The following is a 23695-nucleotide window of genomic DNA, read 5'->3' on the forward strand; positions in this document are numbered from 1 at the left end:
GTCAGGCAGGTGGCTGCAATGCAACTGGTCCCCTACACAGCAAAGTATGAATTTAACCTGGAAAGAGTTATTTGCAATACTCATGGCAGTCCATACCTGGGGTATTACTGGACCAAACAAAAATTATTTTCCATCAGGCAGTAGAGGATATCTGGGAAAAGGGCACCACCCACAACCCCTACTAGGTCTGCACCGATTGGCATAATAGGTAGCCAAAAGCATTGAGCATGATTCCAGCATAATAGGCACAATTTTTGTGCATTGGTTATCTGAAACTCTGCTTATTTTGTATGATGCAGAATGGAATATTGTGCAAACATTGTAAAAATCAGATTTACAGCTATGTTGTGAAGAAAAGATTAATTGAAGATCGATATACTCTAATAGAACAGTCACCATATGTTGAAATATCCTAATAGAACGTTTACAGAAGTATTAGGTACTCTAATAGAGCAGTCAAGTCACAATTTTATATGAGCATATTTGGAGCAGAATGGGATACAACTGGGCATAATCGGAGCATAATAGGGGAAATTTTGGAGCATTGCTTAAAAGCATAATAATCAATTTCAAAAACATAATAGGCTCAGGCCTAACCCCTACATTATGGCTCTGGTACACACTTTAGAGCAGCCAAATATAATATCAATGTATGTGTTATGCATATACCAGGTGTACACAATAATGTAGCTGATGCTCTGTCCCACTTTCAGATGATGAAGTCCTACCACCTCCTCCCACAAAGCAAGCTCCGGGCCCCATCCCTGCTTGGCCTCCACAACCATTCATCAATGCTTCCTACGATGCCATTATGATGGAGTTTGTTGCCTCAACTAGACACTCATACTAGCCAGGCATAACAGCTTTCCAGCGCTTCTGTATCCAATACACTATTTCACCATTACCGGCATCGTCACTAACCCTCCAATACTTCTGTGTCAGTATATCTCAACATGTGTCTCACAAAACCCTGAAGGTCTACCTGTGTGGTATCCGTCTATAACACATAGAAGAAGGTTTTGAGGACCCGATGTCAGACCCACTGTTACAACTAGTTTGCAGGGGCATACGCCGCATGCAAGGTGACAGATGCCCCACCCGCCTACCTATCACAGTTAATCTATTACAAACACTGAAATGTGAACTGCAACAGTCTCACTACTCCCTGGCTGAACAAAGAATGCTGTGATCTACTTTTACACTAGCCTTTTATGGTTTCCTGTGTGTCAGTGAATCCCTTAATCTGCGATGGTCAGACATCAGTCATACTGACAGAATCTCCCGTGTTGCCAATCAAAGACTGACCGTTTCCGTAAAGGCCATGAAATCCTCATATATCCTACCAACACTTCCACCTGCCCAGTACGAGCTTTTCTGTCCTATGTTCCTTTGGCCAACAAAACCACTGCAAAAGACCCACTTTTCAGTGCAGGCAGGTTTGTCCCATTAACACAAGCTTCTTTAACAAAACCCTATGCAATTTACTAAAGGCAGCTGGACTAGACCAATCCCAGTATACCTCTCACAGTTTCAGGATCAGTGTCGCTACAATTGCTGCTGCTGCTACTACTTTTATTGCTTTGCGTAAATGTTAACCTACCCACATAACTGTTGTACACATGTGGGCTCCCACTACTGCTTGCTGCTTTCTCAGGCAACAAAACACTTAACCAATTGATATCTCATGCTACGTGCCGTTAACTGCACAGCCGAATAGGTAAAGCAATTTCCCCCAATGATTCCTCAGTTGCCCCTTGTCACTCCAAAGTTGGCATAGCAGACTAAAAATTGCTTGACGGTTTAGCCTGAGTATGACCAAGCATGCCAGTTTAAGTTACATCATGCAATAATTGTATGTTATATGATATGTAAGGAATATGCAGATATGTGTGTTGTAGTGGAGAATAGTTACCCCTTTGGGGGGGGGAGGGGGGGCAAGGAACCTGGCTTGCTTGCATCACGTGCTCAGGGGTGGTTGGGTGGCATACACACAGGTGGGCCAGGTTCACACCTAACCGCTTCCCCCTATGGGGACCTTACATGTTATTCAATAAAATGGCAGGTGATTTTCCATTTCAGTGGACCTTTAACTTGGAATAGCATGGGTAGCAGTGAAATAGGGGATAAAATTAATACCATTCTTGTTGCATTGAAAATGGAAATTTCACTCTGCTTTGCCTCATGAAATTTTACTCATTTTCAACGCAACCTTGTGGCATTTATCCCAAATTTCACTGCTACCCATGCTATTACTAGTACATACATCACAGGCTTTCTGTAACCTCCTTGCAGGTCTTTATAGGGAATAGTTGTAACTTCTAGAACTAAAACAACATAAACCTAGCAAATGGTGTGAAGAGCTTTGACCTGAAGTGTGAGTGTGGAAAACAGCTCTTATAAGTAATCATACAGTATGGTTGTACTGTATAGTAGAGATCTTAAGAGATTTGGGGTTTATTGTCCACACAAAACCAGCCTCACCTTCCCTTCATAACAACTTGATGGTGGTGTTTATACATAGCTAAGTCCACAAATACCTTCAGAGTGTTCTTAAACCCCTCTAACTACTATTTTACTGAATTTTCTGCTGACTAACTATCTAACTAACTGATGCCTTCAAATAAGCATAACTCAACGATGGCTAATGCTATGAGGTTGATTTATACTGTGCCTTTTTGCTAACCCCAGTAGCTACAGTGTATGTATCATGGGCTTACCTTTGTCCTCCTTTGTGTCCCATTTCTTTCTCTGCTATCACATAGGTGTTGATGCGTGTGATTTCAGCGCAGCTAGCTGTCACCAGAATAATCCATACCTTCCATAGTGACAGGATTGATTGCAGAGGTGCTTCTCATACCATTCGTCATTTGTAATGCTGTATAATAGGTAGATCATACAGTACCTGAGAGTGAAGCAGAATTGTTGTTCACTTTCCAGCAATTGATAGTAGGGCCACACATTTAATTGCAATTCCATAGTGTGTGGATAGATTGGAGAGGCACTTCTTGTATACTGTTCTTCATTTGTAATGTTGTATAACTGGCGGGAAAAAATTGAAAACAAAGCAGAATGGATACATCACTCATAGAAATAAAAAGGAATGAAAAAAGGGAGGTCATTTACACTGTGGACATTTGATTCCAACTTTAGTCATGACTGAAGTAGGTATTAAATGTCCACTAGTATGTAGCTGCAGAAAAATAACAAATATATATATATATATAGCTACAGGTGTAGATTACCTCCCTGTTTTATTGCGTTTCATTTCTATGATTCCTACTCAAATATAAAATTTCTATTTCTACACTTGTAGTTATAACACACCTATGCATAAGGATTGTATATGATTTATAAACGTTACCCCTTGCCTCTAAGCCCTTGCCCATATGGGCTTGTGACCTAACATGTTTATACAGCAGATAAAATTGAATGGGTGTATTATGTTAAGTTCAATAGAAGTACCTTAATGTACCAGTGGTTATAATGCCAGCAAAATTTAATGCATGGTTACGTAACTGTAGAGAGTTCAGGTACAATAAGTGAGAGTTCAGCTGTGTTACAAGGCACTCAGTAGGGAGTTCAGTTACAAACAATCACCATGTAGAGAGTTCAGCTGTGTTACATGTCACCCTGTAGAACATTTAGCTATATCACAAATCACCTTGCAGTGAGTTCAGCTACATAACAAGTACCGTAAAGTCGCAAACTTTGAGCTTACAATTACACAAGAAGCGATATCTACATATACCAAAACAACCAAACTGTAAAAAAAATGGACAACTGTTTAGCACATGAAAGTGTACAACTAGTGTGACATTTGTTTAAATTCATTGTGTTTTCCATTATTGACATATATTTGCATTAACATCATTGCAACCATTTCTTGTCCGCCACTTTTAATTTTACAACTTTTTTCACCCAGACTGCATCCGTTTTCTCACAGTTAGGCTGTTTTTGTGTGGTAAATTATATCAGCATTTATGTTAAATACGAAACAGCAACAACAAACCAGATGTAAGAAGAATTAACAGATTGACTATACAATTGTGGCTAGGAAATAATTCTTTAAGTTTACATGCAGTCAAGTTCCTTGTTTCAGTCTCTTTATGTACACTTAACGCTTAACAATAAAACAATAAAATTAATTTGTAGCAATTAAAAGTCTAGCTTTCAAGGAAATTCAAGTAAATATAACCCAATATAGATATGATATATTGTGCTATAAACATCCTACTATATGTAAGCAAACTATTCACAAGCAAACTATTTACTGCCAACGTTCTTTATTACAATAGCAGGAAACAGAAGTGATAAGGACCTCTCAGAGCAGACAATATGGCGACATTGGTGAAGATCCCAGGTGAGTATTTGGTATACTAGCACTATGCCTGCTCTATGGTGCAGGACTTGATGAATGTAGCACACTAGCTTTCAGTTTAAACTTGTAGTGACAAAACAAGTCAAAATTTTCTACTTCAGCAGTAATGAGATATCATGATTTGCACTGTGATTATTGCAGTTTTACATGCCAGTGACACAAATACGCTTTATTTTTTTTTAAATAAACAAGATGATGTGCTACATCTAAATACTGGACACTATTATAGCCGGAACTATTCAGCAATGTATATTTATAACTACTATGGTTTTAAACTAAATTATAAGTTAATAATGCATACAGAATTATCAAATTAGTAGTTATTGCAATTTTGTATTTCGTATATAGTGAAATCCTCTAATTACATTGCTATGCACTGCTAAGGAAGTGCTATTTGAACAAACCAATCTAATGCAAGGAATTATCTTCTTGACTGTCCTACAGTTTGTCTATCATGTTTTACCCCACAAATTCTCTATACAAAGATTCAAGGCTACAAGAGGACATGATTACAAATTTCTAAACCCAGTGCTTGTGAGATCAAAGTTTTTCACCAATCATATAATACCCTGTTGTGTGACTAATGCCCCATCAGTTAATGACTTTAAGAACAAATTTAATATGTTTTGGGAAAAAATTACATATGGAAATAACAAGTGACCAATGCCTTAGATAATTAACATTGTATTTTTTTCTTGTCCACTAAATAAGGCTGCCCTTCATTTGCATTTGTTTATGTAGGAGACACCCCCCTTTCAAGTTGAAGAGATACACTTTTCTGGTAACCTATCACCCTGTTCACACTAGCCAGAGTGGTTTCAAGTCGGGTTATTGAGGTTGGCACTTGTTCAAACTACTGCATCTGACACAAGCTCGATAGTGCGAGCACCGAATAATAATTAGACATGAGCTTTTGATTATTTAAGTGCTTAATAAAGGCACTAGAATTATAGCAAGGAAGCATAGAACTAGCTGAAATAAGTCGTGCAATGTTATAGCCACCATGTTTAAGCTAGTGGGTGCTCGGAATATTAACATGTTGTTCGAGCATAATTGTCACAAAGTCTACCAAAACCACTGTACATCCAAGCCATATTATTAACCTGCATTCACACTGTATCCCAACCCGGGCCAGTTCGCCTCTCCTTGCCACGCCATTCTGGACCTGATTTGGCATGGCTCGATTGATTCACACTGCAATTTGTTTCGAGCCATGCCATGCTCTAGAAGGTAGTGTGAACATGGCGTATGAGGCCTGCTATGGTGTTTTTCGGACATCAAATACCTGAAGAGCCCAATGTGAGGGCTGTTCGCAAAGTTTGTAGAAAGTTGCTGAAGTAAATGCAAGCTTCATCTTTGATAGTAATTAGCTATACAGTGAGCATTTGAGTTCTACTTTTACTGTATACCTAACTGATGATTTCAAATTTATAGTTTTATCCAGTATTTATGTAATTTTTTACATGACTGTATTCTTTTTGATAGGGACCAAGATTCCAGAGTGTGATAGGAAGCATTAAAATACAACTACTGACAGGATACAATTATTAATTTTTTCCTGTGTATAGACCTATCCTTGTTGAGCATGCACTTGTTTTGTGGAAAACATTCTATACAATTGAATAAGAAACACGCTGTAACTAACATATTGATTTGTAACAAGATTTATATTGATGGGTACACAAAGTGTATTTTCTATTTAAGTATTTCAACAAGCTCTGTATTATGAACCATGATAGTGGGTTCATAATAGCATGAGTTCATAATATAATAAAGGGTATTATGAACTCTGACACTATTATGTTATAAATGTTCTTATGGAAATTAACCGACCACTTCCCAGAAAAAGGGGTCAGAATTGAGTGAAACTACTCTATAACCACTGTGCAGGAAAAAGAGGGGCATAACAAGGGGATTAAATCAAAAGTTATGCCCCAGGTGTGGGAGTTGAGGAAATGCTTGTAACAAAGAATCAAGACACTCAAATGGAGAAAAGAAAGGAATTTCACCCCAGGGTAGGGAAATTAAATTTATAGTTGGGTCAAATCCTCCCTCCTTTCCCACATGAGGATAGCTGGGGCAAAACTTTGCATAATTACATAACAAAATACAAATCTTAGAACTCCACCTCTCTTGTGACTATAGCTACCATAAGCGATTTTCTCAAAGTTTGGTTCAGTTATATTACTTGTGCACTTCGCTTCACAGGACAATCTTTGAAGAAACTTAACTAGCCAAAGAGCTTGTGTTAGTATTTTTTTTGTTTTTTCAACGTTTTGATGTGGTGCACTACATCTGATATAGCTAGCAGTACATGGAATTACAGGGAAAAACAAAGTTAATGTATAAAGTTAGTGCATCTTTATAAGCGTACAAGACTTGAAAACCTTTCAACAGGTTATAAAACATTTATGGTAATTGCACAATTCATTCAGCAAAAAAATGACCAGGAAGGAAACCAGAGACATATAATTAGCTAATTTTTGTGGCCAAGCATTTGCCTCACGGGGTCACTTGCACTAATGAGTATGCAAAGGAGGAGGAGAAGAATGTGACATTTTGTGTATAATGTCATGGGGCAATACCAAATTATTAGAGGGATTACAGTAACTCACCTAATATTGAATGGGCTCCAAAATTGGATGTGATTACTTAAGCTACAACAAGAATTTTTAAACAACTTACGATTAGCACAGGAAGAAAAGCTGCATTTCAGGTATCATCAGAAATCCCCAGTAAATGTACAGAAATTCCATATTTCTGTACATTTCCAGTGCACATTTCCTTGACATTTCCTGAAGTATGTAGTATATAGGGCACAATTTCCAAGACATTTCCTAATAGCAGGATTGGTGGTATTTCTTGACATTTCCCACCCTACAGCCATTGTTAGCTAATGATGCATCTACGCATATCTGCAGTGTGATTCTCCCAACTGTGGAATGGAAGGAGAGAGATATTGTTGAGGTGTATATATACAGCTGATTATGAAGGAAAATTTCTGTTACAAAGTATATAGGCCACATGCAACAATGCTGAAGTGAACACACAATGAATCCCTGCATGCATGACTGCTTGTTAACTGTTAGCACCTGCTAGTACAATGCTCACTATATAAGTACTTGTAGCTGGAAAAGAAGTCAACAACAGATAGAGCACAACACTGAACAGCTGAATAAATAACAATGTGTACAAAGAATTAATTGAAGCAAAAAATGAATATCTTCAGTAGTCATCACTTGATCTTGCGATGTCACATGGACAACAATTCTAATTGTTTGGAAAGTGTAATTCTACAACTTACAGCCCGCATAATTCAGGGTATACATACAAGGTAGACAAATGCTTTTGTATAACTCCCAAATTTGTAGAAACGATTTCTACACATGTAATTCCATTTCTTAAGAAAGTGTATATTAAGTGAATAGGAGGTAAAGTTTCTCAGTAAGTGATAAGGAAACTAAAGTTGCTGAAAAGGAAACATCAAATTTTCATTAATTTAATTTCATCATCATTATTCATTGTTCATCTATCCCTCTAGAGACCTGCAGGGAGGCAACAAATTAGTCTATGGCACAGGGAGTCAGCATTCTCAGAAACCTGAACCTGAAAACTATGCTGAATGCAGAAAAATATCCCAGACCAGGTGGTAACTTAATCTGCAATCTAGACAATGTAAGTGCCTGAGGAGCCACATTCAGGATCTCTCCTGCATTCCGCCAGTACTTAACAATCGTGACTTCTCATTTTTTCATTATGGTTTATCATGGTTCAACTATCCCTCTAGGTACCTGGTATTTCATTAAGTGTGTGGTTAGATTTCTTTTACCAAACAAGGAAATCCAAATTCATGAATAGTCTCATAATCACACTTACATATGTTTGCAGTGAATGTTTTCACCCACACTTTATAATCTACATTAGCCATTTTATAACAGTATTTGTGACTAGGATGTGAGAATAGGACACATGGGAACATTATAGCCATGCATACTTTAATGGCCCATTACTTTTTGTACCAACATGCTATTGCCATGCAATTTTCAGTTCTTCTAGTACAAGGTGCAAAATGGGTCATTCCATGTCAAATCAACAAGGAATTTAGGGTCACCTCTCGGATTTTGACGAAACTTGGTGTGTTTATAATACCTGTGGTGCTTATCACTCATGCAAATTTTTAGCTCCATACATTCCATAGTTTCTGATTTATGACCACAAATATTTTGAATATTTCATGAAAATTTGGTCCATCTCTGGTTACAAAATCAACTGCAACTTTGTACTGTGTAAATATTTTTAAACACAATTTTCACTGATGGAAGACTGTTGATTGACCTTTCCAGTGATCCCTAAATTATGGGATATCTACTTAATTATGGTTCAAAATTACTTCATTGAAAACTTTAATCCTCTATATTTTGAAAAATGCTGCTTGAAATTTTTCAAATTCTTTTGTGAATATTGATTGGGTCATAGTCTATGTTTGATAAAATTTTTGTGGTGGGACCACAATGGGCTCAAGAGATATAATGAATTATGTTGTGGTATGTGGAGGAATTTGCAGGCTATTATTGCTGTATTGGAGTGTACACCTCCAATAACCACTCACAACAAGGCCATGCCAAGTTTATCTTACAGAGTGAAGGTGTCTAGGTACATTGAAACCTGTATTAATGACCACCTGTATTGAAAGACCATCTATAAGCTGCAACTAATTTATACTTTAATTGGATCTTAATGTATAGCACCAAAGCATCAATCTATTCTAGCAAATCCAAAAATGGTCCTTATTAGACAGGTTGACTATAAATGAGATCATTATGCGTCCATAAACACATTAATGTTGTACCATCTCTTCAGTTATACCTTATTTATTAAGTAAAATCTCGTTGTTATACACTTACATACATATCCCCACTCTACACTATTCAAGTTACGTACATGGCTGCATAGGTACAACAGACCTCCTTAAAAAGGATATCTGGGTACTTTGATAGCCTCATGATCTTACTTTATAATTGTACGTACATTTTGGACCCAAGACAAGTCTGTGGTTTCTCAAAAATGAACACTTCATCAATGGTCCAGGGAATAGAATAGTTACACTATATACAGTAGATGCATTACTTGTACCCAGAGTTTTTATATTATTAACACTTGCTTGCACCTCAATGCATGATTTATAGTACTGTAATTACTAAAATTAATGGTTTTTCAAAGTATTTTGTGTTCACGTTTTTGAAGATCAGTACAGGTAAATGTTAAATATGTGGTCAACATGTTTACTTCCTATGTGAGTATGTGTATGAATTTATGACTTGATCTTCAAAGTGGTCATGAATGTAAAGTAATGTAGTAATTAATTTCACACATTGAGGTACAATTAATGCATGTACGTATATGGTAAAACCCCTCCATTGTTAGGACCATAATAAAGTGCTCATATTACAGAAGCTACAGAAGTATCTTGGTCCAAATGTATGCGCACTGCTAGAGTGGGAGTACAGTGTATAAACAGGTGTCCTGGTTATCAAGGTATCCAGGTACATGTATCCCTTCTGAGGAGTTCTGTTGTATGTATCTATGCAGCCACATACGGAACTTAAATATGGCTAAATCCACTACAGTGGGATTCAACTTAATAAAGAAGGTACTTGTGAAGAGATGGTACAACATTTACATGATGTTTAGGGACACATGGTGGTCAGATCTATAATTTATAGTCAACCTGTCTAATAAGGACCATTTTTGGATTTGCTAGAAAGGGTTGATGCTTTTGTGCTATACATTAAAGAAGTATAATTTAACTGCAGCATATAGGTGGCCTTTCAATACAGGTGGTCACTAATACAGGTTTCAATGTACCTAGACACCTTCACTCTGTAAGACAAACTTGGCATAGCCTTGTTGTGAGTGGTTACTGGAGACGTACACTCCAATACAGCAATAATAGCCTGAAAATTCCACCGCATACCACATCATAATCCATTATATCTCTTGAGCCCATTGTGGTCCCACCACAAAAATTTTATCAAACATAGACTATGACCCAATCATTATTCACAAAAGAATTTGAAAAATTTCAAGCAGCATTTTTCAAAATATAAAGGATTAAAGTTTTCAATGAAGTAATTTTGAACCATAATTAAGTAGATATCCCATAATTTAGGAATCACTGGAAAGGTCAATCAACAGTCTTCCATCAGTGAAAATTGTGTTTAAAAATATTTACATAGAACAAAGTTGCAGTCAATTTTATAACTAGAGATGGACGAAATTTTTATGAAATATTCAAAATATTTGTGGTCATAAATCAGAAACTATGGAATGTATGGAGCTAAAAATTTGCATGAGTGATAAGCACCACAGGTACTACAAACACACCAAGTTTCGTCAAAATCTGAGAGGTGACCCTAAATTCCTTGTTGATTTGACATGGAATGACCCAAATGCAAATATTGCATTCCAACAGTACCAACACTAGGGCTGAGATATACCTGCGGTGTGACAGTTTGTATTCTGTGTGCTCACATGCCCTGTTTTTGCAATGTTACATTGCACTGTTTTATCAGCATATAACTCAAAATATTTAGAAAGCACTTAGCTGTCCAGTCTTAGACATAATTATAGCAAAGCTGTTATTGAATGTGTCTTCACACCATACACAAATGTGATTAACTTTCTTAAGAATCTTCACTACACCATTTCTCAACAAGAGTGAGGAAACCATAATTATATTAATCAGAAAAGTATTCAACCATAACAATGTGTATGGCTAACCAAAGAGGAAATGCAATGGTATGATAAATAGTAACACAGCCATATTCAGGTCTATATATATGAAATGTTTCCACCCAAGCATACTCTACTACAATTAAAATTTTTAGTCAGGCCACGATTTAAGTTTTAAGTGCAACCTCACAGATATACTACTACAGTGTAGGAACTCACAGAGATGAGCATAAAAATGCACAGAAAACTATACAATAATATTATGTTGATGTGCTGGATTTTATATACTAGATCTTTGTATGTATACACTAAGTTGTGTGGTACCAAGAGTTCCCTCCCTCTCTATATTATGAACTCTTGGTGGTACTTACCTACACAGTAGTGATAAAAACGTATGGTGCCAATAAATTCTTTCTAATGTCAATATTTATCAAGTTATGATATTTCTGTTATACAAGTCTATGTGCTATTGTCTAAATTGCTGGACTTTGGCTGTCAAAAGGTTCGCCAAGTGTTCAATTTGTACACGTAGAAACACCTTAATGACATTGGCATGATTATAGTAGCTAATGTTTAGCAAACAGTCTCTGTGTATGTATAATTTGATAGCTATATAGAAAGTTTCTTAATAAAGGATAAGGAAAGAAGCTACACAAAAATAATTGAGTCATTGTAAGGCTTTAATGGCAATATCAAGGAAATAATAACACATGGAAAAATGTCATTTCCCATAAGCAAATTAAAACTTGTTACCCTGTATGGATTCCTTCTATACCACATGTGCATGAGTGAGTTTGATTGTACTTTCACTAAACTGTCAGTGGAGAATTGTCTTATCATCAATATCAGACCTTGTACTATGCCAACTCTACAGCACTAAACTCATATAAATTTGTATGGATATCACGTGTACTGCTGGAACAATCTACTTATAGAGACTACAGATGTGTACTCTTAATATATGATCAGATGTGTTAGGATTATAGTTACTTATTGGAATAGTATATGTTGCCAATGGGCAAGGTTTCTTATAAAAAATCACTTTCTATTTACATTGATTGCTTGTACTGACAACACTTAATAATCTATCTTCTTTCACTAGCTTGATTTCTGAATAATGAAATGGTGAGAAATCTATACATTAATGGTTCAACTTATTACTGGAAATTTGATGTTTTGCACTTATAGTATGCAGTCAACTTCAAGTCTATAGCTGCTATATCCTAGAGAGGAAATTATACCTCCAGCTACAATACATTATACTAATGCAGAGTTTATTCTTACTTCATTCTTATAATACAGTTGATTTATCAGTAGTATAGTCATGACAGTCTACAGTAGGGATTTAATGTCCAGTAGTATTGTGGCTGCAGGTGTACAGTAGGTGACCTCCTTCATTACTTTTCTTTCAATGGTCCCTACTTTAATTTAAAAATTCTTAATTTTTCTTATTATAGACTTGCAGTTGATAGGAAACTTACTTTTTATCATAAATTTCTGATGACTGAGGAAGAGGGTGTATATAAGTGCAATACACCAAAGTAGCCATGGTTCATACAATATATAAGATGCCTTGCCATTTACATGCACTATAACACATGCATGCACCTAAACACTATTATTAAAAAATGAACTCACCCATAATTTGCCATAGTAGGGATGTTCAAAGGCTTTCTCTAGTAACTGCATGGTAACAGACAATCCATTATGAGACATTCTGCATATAGGACCTGTCTGTTCATATCAGTAAACATAAGAATGCGGCCACCAATCATCAAATACTTAAGTCATGAAGTATGGCTAAAATGAATCCAGTGAGTGGAGTCCTACTGGCTGGGGATAATGGTCACCAGATACAGTGCGGGCTATTAATCTGCACAGTGCTTCTAATGTATTTTTTGTTAGCAGAATATAAATTGAGCCACATAGCTTAATTTGGATGTGCATGTATTTGATTTAACTTTGCAATGACTTTGCAACCCCCTGTTTTAAACTACTACACAGTCAGTCAGTATGTCTGTCTGTTAGTGTTTACAAAAGTCTGGAATATTCATGCCTCACATATGTACACACAGATTGTGTTCACATTATACGTACATTGTAGCTATGTGGCTACCAAAAACTCAAGTGTATACACGGTGTAATTTGCTTGTTTTATGAAGTATGCAGATATTACAATCAGTAATGCTTCATGTAACTTGTTACATACTTAAGTAGTGATGGCATTTGTTGCTGGTAAAGCTGGAATACCCATGGTCATTCATCAGAATTTCAGCCCACATGCACACTTGTGTAGATGATAACAATTATAGCTATTGGCATAATATGTACACACAATTATCATAGTACCATATAACAGGATATTTTCAAAGGACTTCAATTTTTGAATTATTCAAAGAGCATTGGCTCTACAAAAATTTAACTCTTTGAATTGTTAATTCAGTATGCAGAATCGATTTAAACTTTTACCAGCCTGGAATTCGCTTGGTGCTTGCTACTACATGAGAAGTTCTAACTTGTGCTACAGAGCTGTGTAACTAACTGTTAAACTATTATTGCAACAGCACTTCATGGTCTTGTATTGAATTGCTAGTGAGCAATGGTATCAAAAGCAAGTCAAGATTTCCCTCCGCTTGTGGACATGCATGTGCAACAATTCACACTCTCGTTGTTTCAGTCTCATCTGCAAAACAAAATTTTCCCTAGCATAGTGATCCATATTTATAATCGGATTTGTGAAAAGGTACCTTTTCATATAAAAAATTGATCCTTTTTTTTGAAATTTGAAGTTTCATGATTCTTTGATCATGGCATATAATTGCCTGAAATTTCCATGATTGTAGCTACGGGTATCTGCCTGCATTTTGATCCTATATAGCAACAAGTTGATCAGTATAAGGAGACAAGTGTTACATAATTTTGTTTGCTGGTATGCAAAATGTGTGGAAAAGGTATCTTTTCGGAAATCCGGTTGCATTTCATTGTAGACATGAAATCCCTTATCATTTGTATTGTTACACGCAGTAGACGTCTCAATAACAATTTGTTTGGTAATTAATTAAATGCACACTACCCCGATTGCTGAAAAATAAGTGAACCGTATAGTTGGGTACTGTATTGGTTGAGATACAAGTTTGGTTGAGATACAAGTTATGCATTTCTCTGCTCAGATCAGCCATAATGCGTCTGCGTGGATCACTACCATGCTCCTATCACCTATGAAATTAAATAGTGATGCTACCGACCTGGGATCTTGCAATAATTATATTTTTGGTCATATATACAAATACTCATGTTGACTTCTACATAGCGTGAGTATAAATTATTATTTTTTTTGTTGGTGCTATGTGTACAATGAATGTTTGAACATTCAAACTAAAACCTACAGAATTAATTTTACCAGGTGCTCTTTGAAAATTTCCCATTCGAAATTAGCCACAAGGTTTAAATGGCCAGATGAGTTATTGAAATGTTTCGGATGAAAATTTGAGACATCATGCACGGGAAGCTAAAATGGCTGAAATTTCTGGAGTCTCACTGCACCCTGGACTGATTGATACTTGATGGTGAGTCCCCACTAGCATCAACAACCTCTTCTATGACTGAATGACATGTATACAGTATTTCATTAGTCAATTGTTGTCATGCATTAATTTAGCTACTGTCCTCTGTTGCTTGCCATCCGACTACCAGGAGTGCATCAATCCCACTGACAGCTAGCTATAGCAACATTTCCCATACAATGAATGATTGATTAATAGTGCATGGTTTATTACCTCTAGGTTGGACAAAACCACTCTTCTCTGCCACAGGGCACCCACATCACTTATGTGCTATGGTAGCACTGTAGCACCTAGTGTGACTGCTCCGGTCAAAAAATAGCACTTCTAAGATGTTACATCAGTGCGAACAAAAATACTTATGCATGTTATATAATTCACGTATGCAGCCAGCTGGCTATTCTAGTAAAGGGTAGGCTAGACTACTTTGTCAGTTTGCCTTATCCGAAGTCATGAAGTCGCGTAAACAAGGTCACGTGCGTGTGACGTATACGCAGCGGGGCGCGTAAACCTATATGGGTCACAGCACCCTTACCATCTCAGAGTTTTTATCACTGTCTCATTTCTAGCCTTTTCCCAGCGTTTGAAGCTACAGGAGAGATCACTACTGATTAGCTAGCTATTCACAGCTGTGTAGCTGGCTAAACCGACCTGACGGACACCAAGTAATCAGAATACTCGACAGAGAGCTGAGCCGTGCCGGGACTGACTCAGTGTGCAGGTTAGTCACAGTATCAGTTTACAATAGTAACTTGTCATCGAGTTATGTCGGAACGGCCTTGGAAATGGAGTACCTAGCTACATGATTGATTAGTTTAGACTAGACTTTAGATTATTTTAGCTAGCGCTTGTGAATCGATCAATTTTGTCTTCACAGTTGCTTTTCCGGCCGAGTCAGCTTTTGGTATTTGGTAGGGGGGAAAGTCTTTCCCCCGCGACCAAATGACAAGAAAAAATACAGGCTGGCTGCCAGTGGCGAGCCTGACTATTGCGAAACAGTGTTGCTGTAGATTTGAAACTATCTAGAGTCAGTGGCGGGACTTGTTTGGCTACTTTATGCCTAGCTGCCGTAGTATTTTTATCAATTAATTTTTGTCTTAGCTAGCTAACAGAATAACTGAATACGAAGTCACGGTATTATTATTTAGGCCACTCCAAGTCATACCTTAGTTTCTGGTCACTCCCTAGCCAACAAAAGGATGCGGGCGGGCGGATGATCAGGACTTCAGGACTATCATAGACTCTTACATATACACCAGTAATACTGTAATGTTATTAATTTTGCTAAATTTACCCATTTCATATTGAGTTTACAACCAAGCTTAACCAACATTCTTATAGCATAAGTAGTTAATTATGCTTCTGCAAAATGCACCAGGAAAATTGTTGATGGCTAGCTACACTGCTGAGCACAACAATGTGTAGCTAACACTAAGGAAAGGTCTGCTCATGTAGCTACTTTTGCTTTACAAATGAAATGTTTCATTAGCTATGTCAGGAAATTATTATTTATTAGCTAGCTAATAATAATCCAAAACTATAATTATTAACACATCATCAGAAACTCTTTCAAATGTGAAGTCTTAGCCAACTATATATGCATGCGTTTCCAGCCTTCTATACAGTAAACCTTGAGTACAGTAGCTGTCAAAGTTTTGAGTTGAGTTGTTGAGTGCTCCAGGCTAGTGTTTTTCAGTGATCATGTGGGAAAGCTAAGTTAATGTTTTAACTAAGGGATGTCATGCATTTGCTAATTTAGGACCATACTTGCAATTATGTAACCATGGAAAAGTTGAAGTTTGAGCTCACCAAATGTTACCGGATTTCTAGTCAGTATATCAGTGATCAGTGATAAGGAAGTCCAAGTTTAGATCCACTAGAAGAGTTACTAGACTAATCATTAGAGGACTACATCTGAATTGTTAGGAAAGTTTAAAGCTATGGTATATCTGATCATTAGGCTAGTGATCAATGCTACATACATACTGTACTGAAGTTACTTACTGGCAACAGAAGCATTACTAATAGCTAGCTATATAGCTAATCAAGGACAAGTCAAAAACGTTATAGTAGTATCTGTCTATTCTAGTATTAGAGTTAAGGGTAGTGTGACTGCTCTATTAGAATGCCTGACTGCTCTATTAGAGTATCTCGATCTTTTGCAGTGTTTAAAAATCACTGTCCTTGGTCACGTACACTTAAGCGCTTGTAATATTAATAATAGTCCTCATAAACTGGGGTTCCAGTTTTCCATGCGGGCGGGTGACCAGAAACTAAGGTTTGACTTGGTGTGGCCTTAGTATATAGGTCACCGGTCACGGTGCAAATATTTGTTTAGCCGGTCGTTTGTTGTAGCCATAACTCAAGTATCAAACACACTAGTTGTATGAAGGTAAGTTTTTTGGTGAGTAAGAGGCGAGCTACTGAGGGTTGGAGCGAGCGGCCAACCTTAGCTCGCCTCGAACTCACCCAAAAACTTACCGGCCTTCATACAGACAGTGAAAGTTATCATTATGCTTAACATAGCATTGGGGTCGGGTTCAGCTTTGGTTTCAGGTTTCTTCACTGGCATGGGTTAGACTGTATCAAGACACACGATAGTGTGTCGTGCGGCCCAAGAAGCCGGCGCGCCACACCGTGAGTATATTAACAGGAAGAAAGAAAACGCAATTTTCACACCTATGTAGCTCTGTGATCCCTTATCCGATTGGAACCAAATTTGCTGGAGACGTGCCGCCCAGCTAGGGTAGTCTACATACCAAATTTGAAGAAAATCGCTCCAGCCATTTCCGAGATACGAGCGAACAAAATTTCGTTTTAATTTCTTCGTTTTTTTCTTCTTCTTCTTCTTCTTCTTCTTCTTCTTCTTCTTCTTCTTCTTCTTCATCTTCTTCATTTCGCACACTTCGCAAAATTCGCCATAAAACACGAATGCGTGCTCGGATTTGGCTGAAATTTGGCACACTTAAAGGGCTCATTAAGGCGGATCTCCGTACCAACTTTGGTAGGAATCCGATGAACAGTCACGGAGTTATGACCGATTATTTGCGTAAAATAAGGTCGAAGGTCTGTCACGCCTACAGGGTAAACGCCTTGGAGGAATCAGTTGAAAATTGATATGTAGATGGAGCAACCATCGTAGGAGTGCCTTTTTGTGGTTTGAAAGGAATCGGGATAAAGACCATGGAGATATGACACGAAACCCAACCTGTGTCAAAATTACGCGATCGATTTTTATGAATAAAAAAACTATTAGTTTTCGTATCTACCAGGCAAACCGCTTAGAGCAACGAGCTGAAAATCAGTATGTAGCTGGAATAATCATCATAGAAGGTCCTTGCAGTAGTACAGAAGAATCGGATTACAAATCACTGAGTTATGATTCGAAAGGCAACTAGGTGCAGCAAATGCGAGATCGAGATACTCTAATAGAACAGTCACCCTAATAAAGCATTCAGCTGCATTTATAATTTACTCAGTTATATTACATTGTAAGTTATTCTGTGGGGAATTCAGCTACAAACAAGTCACCCTGTAGTCAGATCAGCTAGAAGAAGGTACCTAATAGAGAGTTCAGCTACAAATAAACCATCATGTAGAGAGTTCAGCTCAAATAAATCACCCTGTAGAGAATTCAGCTACAAACAAATTGCCCTGTAGAGAGATCAGCTAGAAGAAGTTACCTTGTAGAGAGTTCAGTTACAAAGAAACAATCATGCAAAGAGTTTAGCTACAAACAAATCACCCAGTAAAAAGTTCCGCTATGAACAGATCACACTGTAGAGAGTTCAGTTAGAAACAAGTCATCCTGTAGAGAGATCAGCTAGAAGAAGTTACCTTGTAGAGAGTTCAGCTACAAACAAATCACCCTGTAGAGAGTTCAGCTACAAACAAGTCACCCTGTAGAGAGATCAGCTAGAAGAAGTTACCTTGTAGAGAGTTCAGCTACAAACAAATTACCCTGTAGAAAGTTCAGTTACAAACAAGTCACCCTGTAGAGAGATCAGCTAGAAACAAGTCATCCTGTAGAGAGTTCAGCTAGAAGAAGTTACGTTGTACAGAGTTCAGCTACAAAGAAACTACCATGTAGAGAGTTCAGCTGCAAATAAATCGCCCTGTAGAGAGTTCAGCTACAAACAAATCACCCTGTAGAAAGATCCGCTAGAAGAAGTTACCTTGTAGAGAGTTCAGCTACAAACAAATCACCCTGTAGAAAGGTCAGCTAGAAGAAGTTACCTTGTAGAGAGTTCAGCTACAAACAAATCACCCTGTAGAGAGTTCAGCTAGAAACAAGTCACCCTGTAGAGAGATCAGCTAGAAACAAGCCACCCGTAGAGAGTTCAGCTAGAAGAAGTTGCATTGTAGAGAGTTCAGCTACAAAGAAGCTACCTTGTAGAGAGTTCAGCTGCAAACAAATCGCCCTGTAGAGAATTCAGCTACAAACAAATCACCCTGTAGAAAGGTCAGCTAGAAGAAGTTACCTTGTAGAGAGTTCAGCTACAAACAAATCACCCTGTAGAGAGTTCAGCTTCAAACAAGTCACCATGTAGAGAGTTCAGCTAGAAGAAGTTACATTGTAGAGAGTTCAGCTACAAAGAAGCTACCTTGTAGAGAGTTCAGCTGCAAATAAATCGCCCTGTAGAGAGTTCAGCTACAAACAAATCACCCTGTAGAAAGATCCGCTAGAAGAAGTTACCTTGTAGAGAGTTCAGCTACAAACAAATCACCCTGTAGAGAGTTCAGCTTCAAACAAGTCACCATGTAGAGAGTTCAGCTAGAAGAAGTTACATTGTAGAGAGTTCAGCTACAAAGAAGCTACCTTGTAGAGAGTTCAGCTACAAACAAATCACCCTGTAGAGAGTTCAGCTTCAAACAAGTCACCATGTAGAGAGTTCAGCTAGAAGAAGTTACATTGTAGAGAGTTCAGCTACAAAGAAGCTACCTTGTAGAGAGTTCAGCTGCAAATAAATCGCCCTGTAGAGAGTTCAGCTACAAACAAATCACCCTGTAGAAAGATCCGCTAGAAGAAGTTACCTTGTAGAGAGTTCAGCTACAAACAAATCACCCTGTAGAAAGGTCAGCTAGAAGAAGTTACCTTGTAGAGAGTTCAGCTACAAACAAATCACCCTGTAGAGAGTTCAGCTAGAAACAAGTCACCCTGTAGAGAGATCAGCTAGAAACAAGCCACCCATAGAGAGTTCAGCTAGAAGAAGTTACATTGTAGAGAGTTCAGCTACAAACAAGTCACCATGTAGAGAGTTCAGCTAGAAGAAGTTACCTTGTAGAGAGTTCAGCTACAAACAAATCACCCTGTAGAGAGTTCAGCTACAAACAAGTCACCCTGCAGAGAGATCAGCTAGAAACAAGTCATCCTGTAGAGAGTTCAGCTAGAAGAAGTTACCTTGTAGAGAGTTCAGCTACAAACAAATCACCCTGTAGACAGTTCAGCTACAAACAAGTCACCCTGTAGAGAGATCAGCTAGAAACAAGTCATCCTGTAGAGAGTTCAGCTAGAAGAAGTTACATTGTAGAGAGTTCAGCTACAAAGAAACTACCATGTAGAGAATTCAGCTACAGAAGAAGTTACCTTGTAGAGGGTTCAGCTACAAACAAATCACCTTGTAGAGAGTTCAGATAGAAACAAGTCACCCTGTAGAGAGTTCAGCTAGAAACAAGCCACCCGTAGAGAGTTCAGCTAGAAGAAGTTACATTGTAGAGAGTTCAGCTACAAAGAAGCTACCTTGTAGAGAGTTCAGCTGCAAACAAATCGCCCTGTAGAGAATTCAGCTACAAACAAATCACCCTGTAGAAAGATCAGCTAGAAGAAGTTACCTTGTAGAGAGTTCAGCTACAAACAAATCACCCTGTAGAGAGTTCAGCTTCAAACAAGTCACCATGTAGAGAGTTCAGCTAGAAGAAGTTACATTGTAGAGAGTTCAGCTACAAAGAAACTACCATGTAAAGAGTTCAGCTGCAAACAAATCGCCCTGTAGAGAATTCAGCTACAAACAAATCACCCTGTAAAAAGATCAGCTAGAAGAAGTTACCTTGTAGAGAGTTCAGCTACAAACAAATCACCTTGCAGAGAGTTCAGCTAGAAACAAGTCACCCTGTAGAGAGATCAACTAGAAACAAGCCACCCGTAGATAGTTCAGCTAGAATAAGTTACACTGTAGAGAGTTCAGCTACAAAGAAACTACCATGTAGAGAGTTCAGCTGCAAACAAATTGCCCTGTAGAGAATTCAGCTACAAACAAATCACCCTGTAAAAAGATCAGCTAGAAGAAGTTACCTTGTAGAGAGTTCAGCTTCAAACAAATCACCTTGTAGAGAGTTCAGCTAGAAACAAGTCACCCTGTAGAGAGATCAACTAGAAACAAGCCACCCGTAGATAGTTCAGCTAGAATAAGTTACACTGTAGAGAGTTCGGCTACAAAGAAACTACCATGTAGAGAGTTCAGCTGCAAACAAATTGCCCTGTAGAGAATTCAGCTACAAACAAATCACCCTGTAGAAAGATCAGCTAGAAGAAGTTACCTTGTAGAGAGTTCAGCTACAAACAAATCACCCTGTAGAGAGTTCAGCTAGAAACAAGTCACCCTGTAGAGAGATCAGCTAGAAACAAGCCACCCATAGAGAGTTCAGCTAGAAGAAGTTACATTGTAGAGAGTTCAGCTACAAACAAGTCACCATGTAGAGAGTTCAGCTAGAAGAAGTTACCTTGTAGAGAGTTCAGCTACAAACAAATCACCCTGTAGAGAGTTCAGCTACAAACAAGTCACCCTGCAGAGAGATCAGCTAGAAACAAGTCATCCTGTAGAGAGTTCAGCTAGAAGAAGTTACCTTGTAGAGAGTTCAGCTACAAACAAATCACCCTGTAGACAGTTCAGCTACAAACAAGTCACCCTGTAGAGAGATCAGCTAGAAACAAGTCATCCTGTAGAGAGTTCAGCTAGAAGAAGTTACATTGTAGAGAGTTCAGCTACAAAGAAACTACCATGTAGAGAATTCAGCTACAGAAGAAGTTACCTTGTAGAGGGTTCAGCTACAAACAAATCACCTTGTAGAGAGTTCAGATAGAAACAAGTCACCCTGTAGAGAGTTCAGCTAGAAACAAGCCACCCGTAGAGAGTTCAGCTAGAAGAAGTTACATTGTAGAGAGTTCAGCTACAAAGAAGCTACCTTGTAGAGAGTTCAGCTGCAAACAAATCGCCCTGTAGAGAATTCAGCTACAAACAAATCACCCTGTAGAAAGATCAGCTAGAAGAAGTTACCTTGTAGAGAGTTCAGCTACAAACAAATCACCCTGTAGAGAGTTCAGCTTCAAACAAGTCACCATGTAGAGGGTTCAGCTAGAAGAAGTTACATTGTAGAGAGTTCAGCTACAAAGAAACTACCATGTAAAGAGTTCAGCTGCAAACAAATCACCCTGTAGAGAATTCAGCTACAAACAAATCACCCTGTAGAAAGATCAGCTAGAAGAAGTTACCTTGTAGAGAGTTCAGCTACAAACAAATCACCTTGTAGAGAGTTCAGCTAGAAACAAGTCACCCTGTAGAGAGATCAACTAGAAACAAGCCACCCGTAGATAGTTCAGCTAGAATAAGTTACACTGTAGAGAGTTCGGCTACAAAGAAACTACCATGTAGAGAGTTCAGCTGCAAACAAATTGCCCTGTAGAGAATTCAGCTACAAACAAATCACCCTGTAGAAAGATCAGCTAGAAGAAGTTACCTTGTAGAGAGTTCAGCTACAAACAAATCACCCTGTAGAGAGTTCAGCTACAAACAAGTCACCCTGTAGAGAGATCAGCTAGAAACAAGTCATCCTTTAGAGAGTTCAGCTAGAAGAAGTTACATTGTAGAGAGTTCAGCTACAAAGAAACTACCATGTAGAGAGTTTAGCTGCAAACAAATCGTCCTGTAGAGAATTCAGCTACAAACAAATCACCCTGTAGAAAGATTAGCTAGAAGAAGTTACCTTGTAGAGAGTTCAGCTACAAACAAATCACCTTGTAGAGAGTTCAGCTACAAACAAGTCACCCTGTAGAGAGATTAGCTAGAAACAAGCCACCCGTAGAGAGTTTAGCTAGAAGAAGTTACATTGTAGAGAGTTCAGCAGTTTAGCTGCAAACAAATCACCCTGTAGAGAATTCAGCTACAAACAAATCACCCTGTAGAAAGATCAGCCAGAAGAAGTTACCTTGTAGAGAGTTCAGCTACAAACAAGTCACCCTGTAGAGAGTTTAGCTAGAAGAAGTTACATTGTAGAGAGTTCAGCAGTTTAGCTGCAAACAAATCGCCCTGTAGAGAATTCAGCTACAAACAAATCACCCTGTAGAAAGATCAGCTAGAAGAAGTTACCTTGTAGAGAGTTCAGCTACAAACAAATCACCCTGTAGAGAGTTCAGCTACAAACAAGTTATCTGGTAGAGGGATCAGCTAGAAGGATCACCTTGCAGAGAGTTCAGCTACAAACAAGTTATCTGGTAGAGGGATCAGCTAGAAGGATCACCTTGCAGAGAGGTCAGCTACAAAGAAATCACCCTGCTTCATCTTTTCTTCTTCCTGTAGTAAAGAAAAAAATGACAGGTTAAAAAGCCCTAAAGCCGGCCATAGGTCGGCTTTGGGGTATACAAATGCAAAAAGAAGTGAAATCTAATCCAAAACAGCCAAGCTGTAAAAAAAGAGTGCGGCCCTGAGAAAGGCTATGGTGAAAAAAGATGTGAAATCCAAGGTGGCGGCCAAGAAATGGCTGTGATGGTAGGTTAATGGTAAAAATTTTAATAACAGCAATTCAGTGAATTTGGTGCCGCTTGGTCTTGGCACAAAATTCACTTGAATTGTCGTTATTAAAATTTTTACCATTAACCTACCATCACAGCCATTTCTTGGCCGCCACCTTGGATTTCACATCTTTTTTCACCATAGCCTTTCTCAGGGCCGCACTCTTTTTTTACAGCTTGGCTGTTTTGGATTAGATAGTATTTATGTTTGTAACATGTAAATAGTACAAAACCAAGAGG

The 23695-nt window shown here is 38.0% G+C and overlaps 1 protein-coding gene across 1 annotated transcript in view; it reads left to right on the forward strand.

Annotated features, from left to right (window-relative positions):
* Nucleotides 1-15256: 15256 nt before the first annotated feature.
* LOC136245242 (transient receptor potential cation channel subfamily A member 1-like) overlaps nt 15257-23695 on the forward strand; it is a 79641-nt gene continuing 71202 nt past the window's right edge. Inside the window, exon 1 of the mRNA XM_066036732.1 lies at nt 15257-15391. The gene's annotated coding sequence lies outside the window, so the exon portion shown is untranslated. The remainder of the gene's footprint in view (nt 15392-23695) is intronic.

The sequence above is a fragment of the Dysidea avara genome, chromosome 15, assembly GCF_963678975.1.
Source record: "Dysidea avara chromosome 15, odDysAvar1.4, whole genome shotgun sequence".
NCBI classification, from domain to species: domain Eukaryota; kingdom Metazoa; phylum Porifera; class Demospongiae; order Dictyoceratida; family Dysideidae; genus Dysidea; species Dysidea avara.